Source organism: Jaculus jaculus, chromosome 11 (assembly GCF_020740685.1).
Source record: "Jaculus jaculus isolate mJacJac1 chromosome 11, mJacJac1.mat.Y.cur, whole genome shotgun sequence".
Lineage (NCBI taxonomy): Eukaryota > Metazoa > Chordata > Mammalia > Rodentia > Dipodidae > Jaculus > Jaculus jaculus.
Window position 1 is genome coordinate 83,842,314 of NC_059112.1, and position 11,103 is coordinate 83,853,416.

Here is an 11,103-nt window from a genome sequence, read left to right on the forward strand (position 1 = left end):
AGAGCCAGAGGACAACTTTCAGACCTCTCCTTGCTGTTCCACTTCATCTGAGTCAGGGTTTTTTTGTTTTTTTTTTTTCCACTCTGCTATTTGTTTTGCTACACTCCTGTGAGCACCATGAAATTCTTGTCTCCATCTCCCATCTCACTAACAGCATGCTGGGCTTTCAGAAAGCTTCCACGGCTTCTAGCAGACTACCGGGAGTCAGTGAAATACCATCAAGCCATCACAAAGGGAGTCAGTAAGAAATGGTTAGCACAGATTGAAAAAATGTAGTAATTGTTATTTTGAGAAAGTTATAGGGATGTCATTTCCATGGTTTCAGTTCTTTACTATTTTATACTTTTTGAGAAACCTGGGCTGCTTCTACATTTTTTTTAAATAAATTTATTTATTTGAGAGCGACAGACATAGAAAGAAAGACAGATAGAGGGAGAGAGAGAGAATGGGCGCGCCAGGGCTTCCACCCTCTGCAAACGAACTCCAGACGCGTGCGCCCCCTTGTGCATCTGGCAAACGTGGGACCTGGGGAATTGAGCCTCGAACCGGGGTCCTTAGGCTTCACAGGCAAGTGCTTAACAGTTGAGCCATCTTTCCAGCCCTGCTTCTACATTTTGAGGCACCTCCCTGCTTACAAATAGAGAAATGGCAAATAGGGTTAAAAGTTAACCTTAAACTGCCATAAATTGGTAAAGATTTTGAAGAAAATAGTTTAAAACCTAAATCAAAAATAATAAGTAAGGGCTAGAGAGATGGCTCAGCAGTTACGGCACTTGCCTAAAAAGCCTAAGGACCCAGGTTCAAATCTCCAGTACCCACGTAAAACCAGATGCACAAGGTGGTACATGAGTCTGGAGTTCATTTGCAGTGGTCAGAGGCCCTGGTGTGCCCATTCTCTGTCTCTCGCTCTTTCTCCGTCTCTTCCCTCCCCTTTCCCTCATAAAACAAACAAATATTTTTAAAACTCACTTATAAACATAATAATGTTATAATTTTCATATAGCAATTGTGGGATATTAAAATGTGTATATATTCGAATATATACCAATCTATTGGTTTATGACTGGTTGATTCTTTTTAAATATTTTATATTTAGTTGTTTATTTAAGAAAGAGAGAGAGGGAAAGAGGGAGAGAGAGAGAGAGAGAGAGAGAGAGAGAGAGAGAGAGAGAGAATGGGCACTGTAGGCCATCCAGCCATGGCATACGAGCTGAGACACATGCACAACCTTGTGTATCTGGTTTAAATGGGTCCTGGGGTGTTAAACCTGGGTCTTTTGACTTTACAGGCAAGCACCTTAACTTCTAAGCCATCTCTATAGCCCCTGGTTGATTCTTTTAACATGAAAATATAGGGAGGCAAAGGATTCTAAGTCAGTCTACCACAAAGATTCCTATGTATCTATGTTTGTTGCAGCACTATTCACAACAGCCAAGATGTAGAACCAGCCTAGATGTCCATCAACAGATGAATAGGGAAAGAAAATGAGGTAAATCTACTTAATGGAATTTTATCCAGGCACAAATAACAATGAAATAATGAAATTTACGGGACAGTGAACAGAACTGGAGATTATCACGTTAACTGAAATAAGCCAGACTCAAAAAGACAAACACAATGTTTTCTTTCATAGGAAGAGTCTAGATTTAAATACATACAGACATGTATGTAGTGAAAATAGGAAGGGGACTGTGAGATGGGAGTGGGTTCTAAAAGCAGGAGGGGGAACAAGAGAGGATGATGCGTGATACGGGACGTGAAGGCAGAAGGGGCACTGTTGAAGAGAGGAAGCTGCGAGAGGAGGAGAGGGTGGCAGGGCAATGGAAGTGTAAATAATAACAAAGTACAATGATTACATATTCAGAAATATCACAATATCACCCATTACTGTACATGCTAAATAAAAAATTATACAGTTATATGGATAAGCTTTTCATAAGATAATAACAAAGGTATAAAAATTTACTTCAAAGTATACTATACACATCATGAAGAGCATTTTCAGTGTCCCTTCCTTGGGAAGACCTTACAGGCCTGCACATGAGGCAGTGTCATTGTCTATGTAGGCTGGTGGCCTGTCTGCACACACTTGGTGATGAGCTCCAGCCTACTTCCCCAAAGCAACGATCCCTGGCCCACAGGGGAAGCTCGGCAAAAGTGTGCTGACTTACTCGCTGATTCCTGGGCTCCCGTGACTACTTGGGAAGCTTGCTGGTGTGCTGCTCAGTCTGGTAGCAGCTTCAGATTCCACGGATGTTAGAAACAAACAGGAAGATATAACCTTGCCCCGTCAGTACCCTGGGTATGGCTACCTTTCAATCACAGGTATCTGGGAAGGAGTAGAAGAGAGATAGTGGAAGATGATGAGGCCACGGACCAGGAGCTTCTTTCGGCCAGGTCTGCCTGCGTTGTTTCTTTTCAGTGTTTAAGGATTTAGGGTTTTAAGAAAGTATCAAAGACGCGGCATCAGCCCGGCGGTGCACTAACAGAAGCCAGTTCCATCTGCAGCTGCGTCTGGGCATTCTTAATGTCCCTAGAAATTATGAGAAACTCATCTGTTTTCAAAATGCAGGTTTTCTTACCCTTCTCTCACCCCTGTTTTGAATAACAAGCCAAAGGTGTGCTAACAGCCAAGGGGTGACTTCCATTTTTAGGCTCCAGGTATCCAGGATAGAGGATGCCAGCTGACCTCTCTCAGGAAGCTGGCTGTTACCGCCGGCCCTCCTCCTCATTTCAGTATAATTCACTGCTGCCAGAGAGAAAGCAGGGCAAAGCATTTCAATCCTTCTTAAATTGATGCAGCTTAGCAGGCTCAGCTTTGAAGCCCTCTGAGTCCCCAGGGCCTGGTTTTCCCATTCGAGATGGAATAATGCTCTGTCCATTCACCCTCCCCGCCCCCAAGTAGGTAATTAATTCTTGATAGTGTGCTGGAGAGAAAGTGAAGGCAGGTTGCCTTCATTTTGAGTCTTTAAAAGACTCTGGTCTCTTTACCCATGGGAACTTTAATCTAGTGCCCAAGAGGTAAGAATAGCAGTAATAATAATAGATAATAATAACAATAACAAACCCATTATCATGAATTTAGAAGTCACCCAGTCTACAAAATCCTGTGGCTAATCTGCACATCGTCCTCTATACAAGTGCAAGATAGGAGCAGAGTCTCTTCACTAAGGAAACTCAATGAAATGAACAATTATTGACTGTCTAGTGCATGCTAGGTTTCCCATTAGACATTCTGGATGAAAGAATGAAATGAATATAATGAGTCTAGATCATGGCCTTTGTTTTTGAGCTCAGATTTGAAACATGGACACAGGCAATATTCCAACTATAGGAGCTTGGTAAATCTCTGAGATAGAGCCCCAGAATGTGCCATTTTTTACTATTGCTTTCCTCTCTACTTCTTTACTTCCCTTTTCCCATTTATCTGGTGCTGACTTCACTATCCGTTGTAGAATTTGCTTCTATTTTTCAGATGGACATGGAACTAGAGGAGAGAATCAGCCCATCACACCTCAACAGGACCCCAGCTGAAACCAAGAGTAATTGGGGAAATGAGCAAGGTGTGGTTTTCTTGATGAACCTGATACCAGCAGGGTCTCTTCTTGCTCACTCCTGTGTTCACCAGGCCAGCTGGTCTATGAGTTTCCAGGCAATTCTGCCTCCATCTCCCTTTTTCTCTGAGGCATGCTAGGATTACAAATGGTAATGCATCTGACCCATGCATGGGTTCTGGAGATCCAAATACAGGCATTCTTGTTTGCATGGCAAGCTCTTTATCCACTAAGCCATTTTTCCCCAGCCCTACAGGGCATATTTTCTGGCCTCATAACCAGGGTTACAAGAAGTGCTGGGCCTCAAAAGCCAGGTTCTAAGAGAAATAGTTCACATCAGAGGGCTAAATACTAGGACTGGTAGTACAAAGAGGGAGGCACTGACTACATGTATGCTGTATTTGAAATGCCATTTGGGTCTTTTGGATCTATTCATACATGGAAATTTGTTAAATGTCCAAGAATACATAGGGATGTCTCAAATATTCTATCTTTGTAGGAAGAATAAAAATGCACCCTTTCCTTAACTCACATTATGTGTTTACTTGTGCGAGAGAGAGAGTGAGACAGAGATAGGCAGAGAAGGAATATGATAATGGGAATGCCAGAGTGTATTGCTCCTGAAAACAAACTCCAAATGTCTACAACCATTGTGAGCTCTGGATTTACATGGGGAATTGAACCTGGGTCAGCAGGCTTTGCCAGCAAACATCTTTAACCTTTGAGCCATTTCCCCAGCCCTCAATGCATGTTTCTGTTGCTTATCCGAAAGTTTTCATAAAGAATGGACATATAAGATCAGCAAGATATGATGCCGTCACCTAGAGTGGTCTAGTACACAGTCTACAAGCCATTGACCAGGGTTCCAAGTATTTAAAATACATGGTGGCATGGAGGACAGAAGAGTGAACAGGTAGGCATAGAAATTCAGTCACATTAAAAAAGAAGAAATTCTTATCCTGAATCTATAATAAGATGTAACATTTATATAATCTCCATCATACTCTGAGTGGCATGAGATGTTAAAATCTAATTAACCTTTAGTGCACTCATCTGAAGATTATTATGTCAATTTTCAGTGGATCAAAGTGAAGGAAAGAGGGTTGTTGAGTGAGTGGCATGAGTAAGATTTACATGTAACCTTCCCCAGTTCTTTGCTGGGGTGGTCTTTTCTGGTCTTTCCCTAGCCACACATATGGTACTTCAAAAAGCCATAACGGGACTTAAAAAGCTGTATAGATGTAAGTAGCAAGTGGCAGAGGATGAACAGGTAAGTAGAATCGAAGCTTTAGATAACTTCATAGCTGATAGACTGACTCATAATGATCACTAAGGGAGAGAAAGATGGGTGTCTGAGAAGCATCACTACTTAGTGTATGCCACAGCAGCACCAACGACAGCTCTGGAGGTGTGCTTGGATAAGCTAGGTCTGGGGCTGGTGTGTGTTTTTGTGTGTGTGTGTGTGTGTGTGTGTGTGTGTGTGTGTGCACGCATATGCATGCCTGCATGCACATGACACCTTAAAATTATTAATGCTCTCATTCCCTCTTTCCCTCTTTCTCTTCTTATTTTTCTGTTCCTCCCACCTTCCCTTTCTTGCTTTTTTTTTTGTAATCAATTTTGCAATCGCTTGCAGTACAGGCTGCAAGAGAACAAACAGAACTGAGGCTTTATTTCCAATTGCCTTGGAGCCATGCAATGTCCAAGGCAAAGCTGTCTTCCTGACACTCTTTCTTGGAACATCTATGATGAGCTGCACTCTTAGAGCTCAGACTTCATTCTTGGCTGGTGAAAGTAGACAAGGCAGGCTTACTCAAATCCAAGTTACAATTCCAACTTCTGTTTTTTTGTTTTTTTTTTTTTAGGTAGGATCTTGCTCTAGCCCAGGGTCTGGAATTCACTCTGTAGTGTCAGGCTGGCCTTGAACTCATGGTGATCCTCCTACCTCTGCCTCTCAAGTGCTGGGATTAAAGGGCTTCACCACCACATCTGGCCTCTAGCTTTTATTTTTTCCTTTCTTACTACATTGACTGGTTACTTTATTGATTGAACCATTCATTCATTCACTAGAAATAGCAAATACTTTTCACTCTTTAATTTTTAAAAGAATGTATTTATTTATTTGTAAAGAGAGAAAAAGAAGGAGAGAGAGAGAGAATGGGTGTGACAGAGGCTCTTGCCATGCAAATGAACTCCAGATACATGTGCCATCTCTGTGCATCTGGCTTTACTTGGGTATAGGGGAATCAAACCAGGAGCTTATATAAGGCTTTGTAGGCAAGTTCTTTTAATTGCTGAGCCATATCTCCAACCTACATATAATTAAAGAAATAATTTATATGAGGTGTGTGTGTGTGTGCATGCATGCACACACATATGCACATCAGGGTCTCTTACTGCTGCAAATGAATTTCAGATATATATACCACTTTCTGCATCTGGTTTTACATAAGTATTGGGGAATCAAACCTGGATAGGCAGGCTTAAAAGCAAGTGCCTTTTAATCACTGAACCATGCCCACAGCCCTCAAATACTTTTGTTTATGAAATATTTTAGTAGTTCTAAAAATCAATAAGTGATGTTTCATCTGTAATACAATGGTGAGGATAGGCTAATAAATAGTTTAGTAGTAACAAAATTACCATATATGGAGGGCTTATTACAAGTCAGGCACTCGAGTAACTAATTCATGTATGGCAATTAATCCCACTTTTTTTTTGAGGCAGGGTCTCACTCTAGCCCAGGCTGACCTGGAAGTCACTCTGTAACCCAAGGCTGGTCTCAAACACATGGCAACCCTCTTAGTTAAGCCTCTTGAGTGCTAGGTCTAAAGGTGCAAACCACCATGCTTGGCTTTTACATATTTATTTTATTCTTTCAAGTCCCACTTTCAATGATTCTGTGAAATACTTGTCATTTCTATTATATATACACTAATAAACCGAAGCACAGAGTGGGGAGGTGACTTTCTCATTACAAAGATAATAAGTGGGTTGGAGAGATGGCTTAGTGGTTAAGTACTTGTCTGTGAAGCCTACGGACCTTGGTTCCAGGCTCAATTCCCAGGGTCCCACGTAAGCCAGATGCACAAGAGGGCGCACGTGTCTGGAGTTTGTTTGCAGTGACTGGTGGCTCTGGCATGCCCATTCTCTCTCTCTGTCTGCTGCTGTCAAATAAATAAATAAAAATAAACAAAGATAACATGTTCAAAAGGAGAAGAGACATGAGAAGAACAAAATGAAGAAGAAAGTAAAGAGGAATAGAAGAGAGGCACATGCTATGAGCCAGAAGCTCACCCCGTGAGAGACAGGTTCCTCGACCTTCCAAATCAGACCATGAGTTTTGTACCAAGTGCTCAATTCTGGGGGACACTTCATATGAAAACCATATCAATGGGATGCAGAGCCCAGATCGGAAGCACTTACAGATAGGAAGTTCAGGCAGGTAGTCATAAAGGCCCCGCCCTTCTGCGTGGAAGTGATACTGATAAGATGTAGGTGATGAGAAGACTTCCTGTTCTTCTGGATGGAAGCCAAGGGGAGAGAATGCTGAGCTGGAACATAGCCCGTGGGGGGCACTTCCCAGAGGCAAAGAGAACTGATGAATTCTGCTGCCTTGCATCTTAAGTGCACCTGAGAAGGAGGCTCAGGCTCATAAAGAGAAACGCAGTAACTCAGGCTGGAGAGCAAATCAGTTGGATTTAGACCAAATTAATATCTTGAGCTGTCGATGCTGAAACATCGACCACTCCCTTGACAAATAATTTTTTGTTGAGATAGCAGGCAGGAGAAGTTCCCATTTGGGAGGTTTGGGATAATCTGTGGTTTCTTTTCTTGAGAAAATTAAAATTACAAGCCCCATTTTTTTTAGTGGTTCATAAAAAGTTGCAAAAGGGAGAACATTATAGAGCCATAAAAGGTGTGTTTATGTGTATTCATAAGAAGTGGCTAGAGGCCAACTCCCATAAATGCGATGGGCTTATACCTCGGCACTGAACAATTATAAGCACCCCAGAGGCTCCTACTTCACTTGACAATGTAATGCAGGCTGCCTCTGTGGTCCTTCCAGGCTACTCAACTGGATACAGACCAATGCAGGCACTTTCCTTTTTAAGGGTTGATGGTAAGCAAAATTGTAATATGCACAGTGAAAATGGTATTTGCAGACAGTTCTCTCTATTCTCCTTTTTGCGAATATCATCTGTGTGTCCCCTTGCATTTCCAACCAGTGTCACTGGCTCTGAGTTCATCTGAATTCTCAGAATCTGCCTCTTACCAGGTTTGGAGACAGCCTTCTTACTGACATTTTGCCATCCAGGCACTAAGACAAGGGGTTTTCCATTATGAAAACGAGACCTTTGATATCCATAGATGTAAAGCTTCCTTACAGAAAGCAAGATGGCACCCAGTTCTATTGGCTGTGGTGATAGTACTTTCCCACTTTTTGTAGCCCCCATAGGAAAGTGGGGTGTCTGTGATAGGTGGGTGAAATTTTATTGTTCCTCACTAAATCGCATTCCAGACGCACCTGCTCACTGCACCCAGGAGCGAGGCCAGCTCTGCCTTCAAGAGTGGACGCACAGTGAAGCAATGTCCTCTGGGCTTGACATGGGCACCGCCATCATGAAGCAGGGCTGTGTTGGCGACCTACAGAAGGTCTTAGCCTGTCATCATGACAACACATACAAAACAACAGTACAATGACAACTAGGTCTTTGGTTAATACTCTCTAGTAAAAACAGGGGATGGAAGGTCAGTCCCAGGACTCTCTGGTGGGATTCTACTCACCATTATCCCCTGCCCCTGAGCTGCATAGATTCTTGGAGATGTCAGAGTATATGGGAAGTAGAAGATTGACTGGGGAGTGAGTGTTCAGTGGTACAGCTGCCCATGATCCCAACAGACTCCTAGGTGTAACTCCAATAGAGAAGCTCACTGGGGGGTCTACAGCTGTTTCTTCTGAATTGAAACTCTCCCTCCTAGAGGGAGGCTCCTTAAGACTCAAGAGTACACAACACTGGCAAGTCTAAGGAAACTCCGCTGGTAGTTACCGGATTGGCGAGGCTCCTCCCCAAGGTTACATAAGCAGTACTGATTTCTACGGAGAGGATGTTGGGCAAAGAGCTCCAGAGACGCAGCTTCCCTGAGTCGTCATTTTGCTGGATTGGGCTTTCCAGTGACACAGCTGCCTTTGATTCATCTTTGCTCCTGTATGTAGGCAACCTTCCCCCCATACTCTTGTAAGTAACCTCAATAAACTCAATGGCTCGATACCTTTTTCTGGAATTGTTACTTTGGTATGTCATTATTGCCTTATCTGGGTTGAATAGGTATTTGTTTACATCTGCTGCTGGAAAACTACACAAGGCATTACCCGAGACATACAAGTTCATCAGAGCCCAAAGAGTTTTGCCTTGTAATCATCGACTCATGCTTAGTCTGTTAATATACAGAAACTTTTTTGCTAAAATGGTACTTGAGATTCTGTTGAAGGCAGAATCTATCAAGGAAGGAAATGCCTCGAATATTAACTTTCTTTTGTAGGTGGTTGCGTGCGCTGTTTTATCTTCTTAGAGAAACTTATGCACACGTAGTGGGTTAAAACCACATAGATTTATTATCTTTCAGTTGTAGAGTTCGGAGCTTGGCAAGCAGTGAGGACTGGCAGGGCTTCATTCCTTCTGAAGGCTTCTTAATTTGCTCGGTTGGAATCCTTTTCATCTTCAAAGACCACAATGGCCATTAGTCTGTCTCATACAATGTCACTTCCATGCCAGTTTCTTTCTTCCTGCTTTTTCTTTTTCTTTTTGCTGCTGCTGCTGCTGCTGGTGGTGGTGGTGGTGGTGGTGGTGGTGTGTGTGTGTGTGTGTGCGCGCCAACACACGTGCAGCTGCATGTGTATGTAGACGTGCATGCATGTGAAGGTCCGAAGTCAACATTTGGGTGTCATATTTTTTGAGACAGGGTCTTTCCTAGCACCTAAAGCTCTCTGACTTAGCTAGACCAGCTAGCCAGCAATCACTAAAATCTGCCTATCTATGCCTTCCCTGTGCAGGGATTACAGCTATCTGCTTCCACTCATGCCAGCCATGGCTTTTATGTGGGTATTCAGGGTCTCCACTCATGTTCTCATGCGTGCAGGGCAAGTACTTTATCAGCTAAGCCATTTCTCAGTTCTCCCTTGCTTCCACTTTTAAGTCCCTCGGAAGAACTTTTTGTTATAATGTCAGGTGGTCGGCAACTTTTCAAATTCCCTTTCCATGGAGCGAAATTTTAGGTTCTGGGGTTTAGGACTTGGATGTCTTTGGAGGAGCTATAACTCTGCCTTGTCCTAGAGAGGGCGCCTCAAGACACCTTCCTTTTCACTTTGGTGTTCTGATTACTCTTGAGATCTTTCAAACTTTAAACAAATTTATTCAAACTCGTTCACTGTCTTCAACATGACACACACAACACAACACTTCAAAGGAGCTTCAAGGCGCCAAGAGCTTTAGGGGTACAGAGGAGAGCGTGTAGGGTTATACTGCCTCTTGGGAGTTTTCACACCCCTTGAGTGGCCGAGGCTCCCGCATTCGCAGTGAACACAGAAGAGCAAGGCCTCACAAATGTCAGGGCCTGTTTCAACCAATTGGTGCTATGTGAGCTCAGAAGCGGAGCGCTGCTCTGAGTGCCATTGACCGGGTGGCCTGCCCAGTTGAGCATTTCAGTAGGGCTCCATGGGAGCAAGTCTCCCCGTTATTATGGTTTTTTCTTTCTTATTTTTATGGCTGCAGGCAGCATTCTCCAGCCTAGGAGGTGGGGGCGGAAATGCCAATATCCTCAGCAGCTGGCCCCAGACAGCTATAAATTACACCGTCTTTCTTTTATATTGTGTAAGGGCTGGAGAGGTTTCTCTCTTTTCCTTCTAAAACAGCCAGTTTCTTCAGGCAAGTGCAAAGATTCGGCCGATCGCTGGGCGCAAGACTATAGCCCCTTGGCATAGCAGCTGTGGTAAAGGAGGAGGGAGGAGCTCACTTCACAAACGGGAGGGACTCAGGGAGGACTCGCTCAACCCCTTTGCCTCTCCATGGAGAATGATAGAAAGAAGTGAGCTACTGCTATAAATATTTTTTACCCTCAGTGTTTCAGGGTCTTTTCAGCTTCTTTTGCCTACGAGTCTTTTCCTGCATTTGACACACTGGGCAGCAGATACCTATAAAGGGGGAGGAATGATTGAACATATGTGCCTTTGTGGGCAGCGCTGGAGACTCTTCCAAGTGCAGTCTTTGGGACTCGGGCCTGTGCTGCCTTCATTTATAGAACAATGTACCTGGTAATATCAGAAATGTGCCTGCTGTGACTACAAAAGGGGCACTGTCACGGGTGGTTCCTTTACCTCTGGGGTTGTTCGGCCTCATGAAAGACCAGCTGGCTGGTGACCTCACTGGGATTAATATCTGGGATCAAGAGTGGGTGGCTGGATTTAGGCCTCCTAGGAGACACAAGGCCAGGCGCAGGTCAGGTTACTGGCCCCTGGTTTTCCTGAGTCCGTTGCACATCTCCCCGGAGC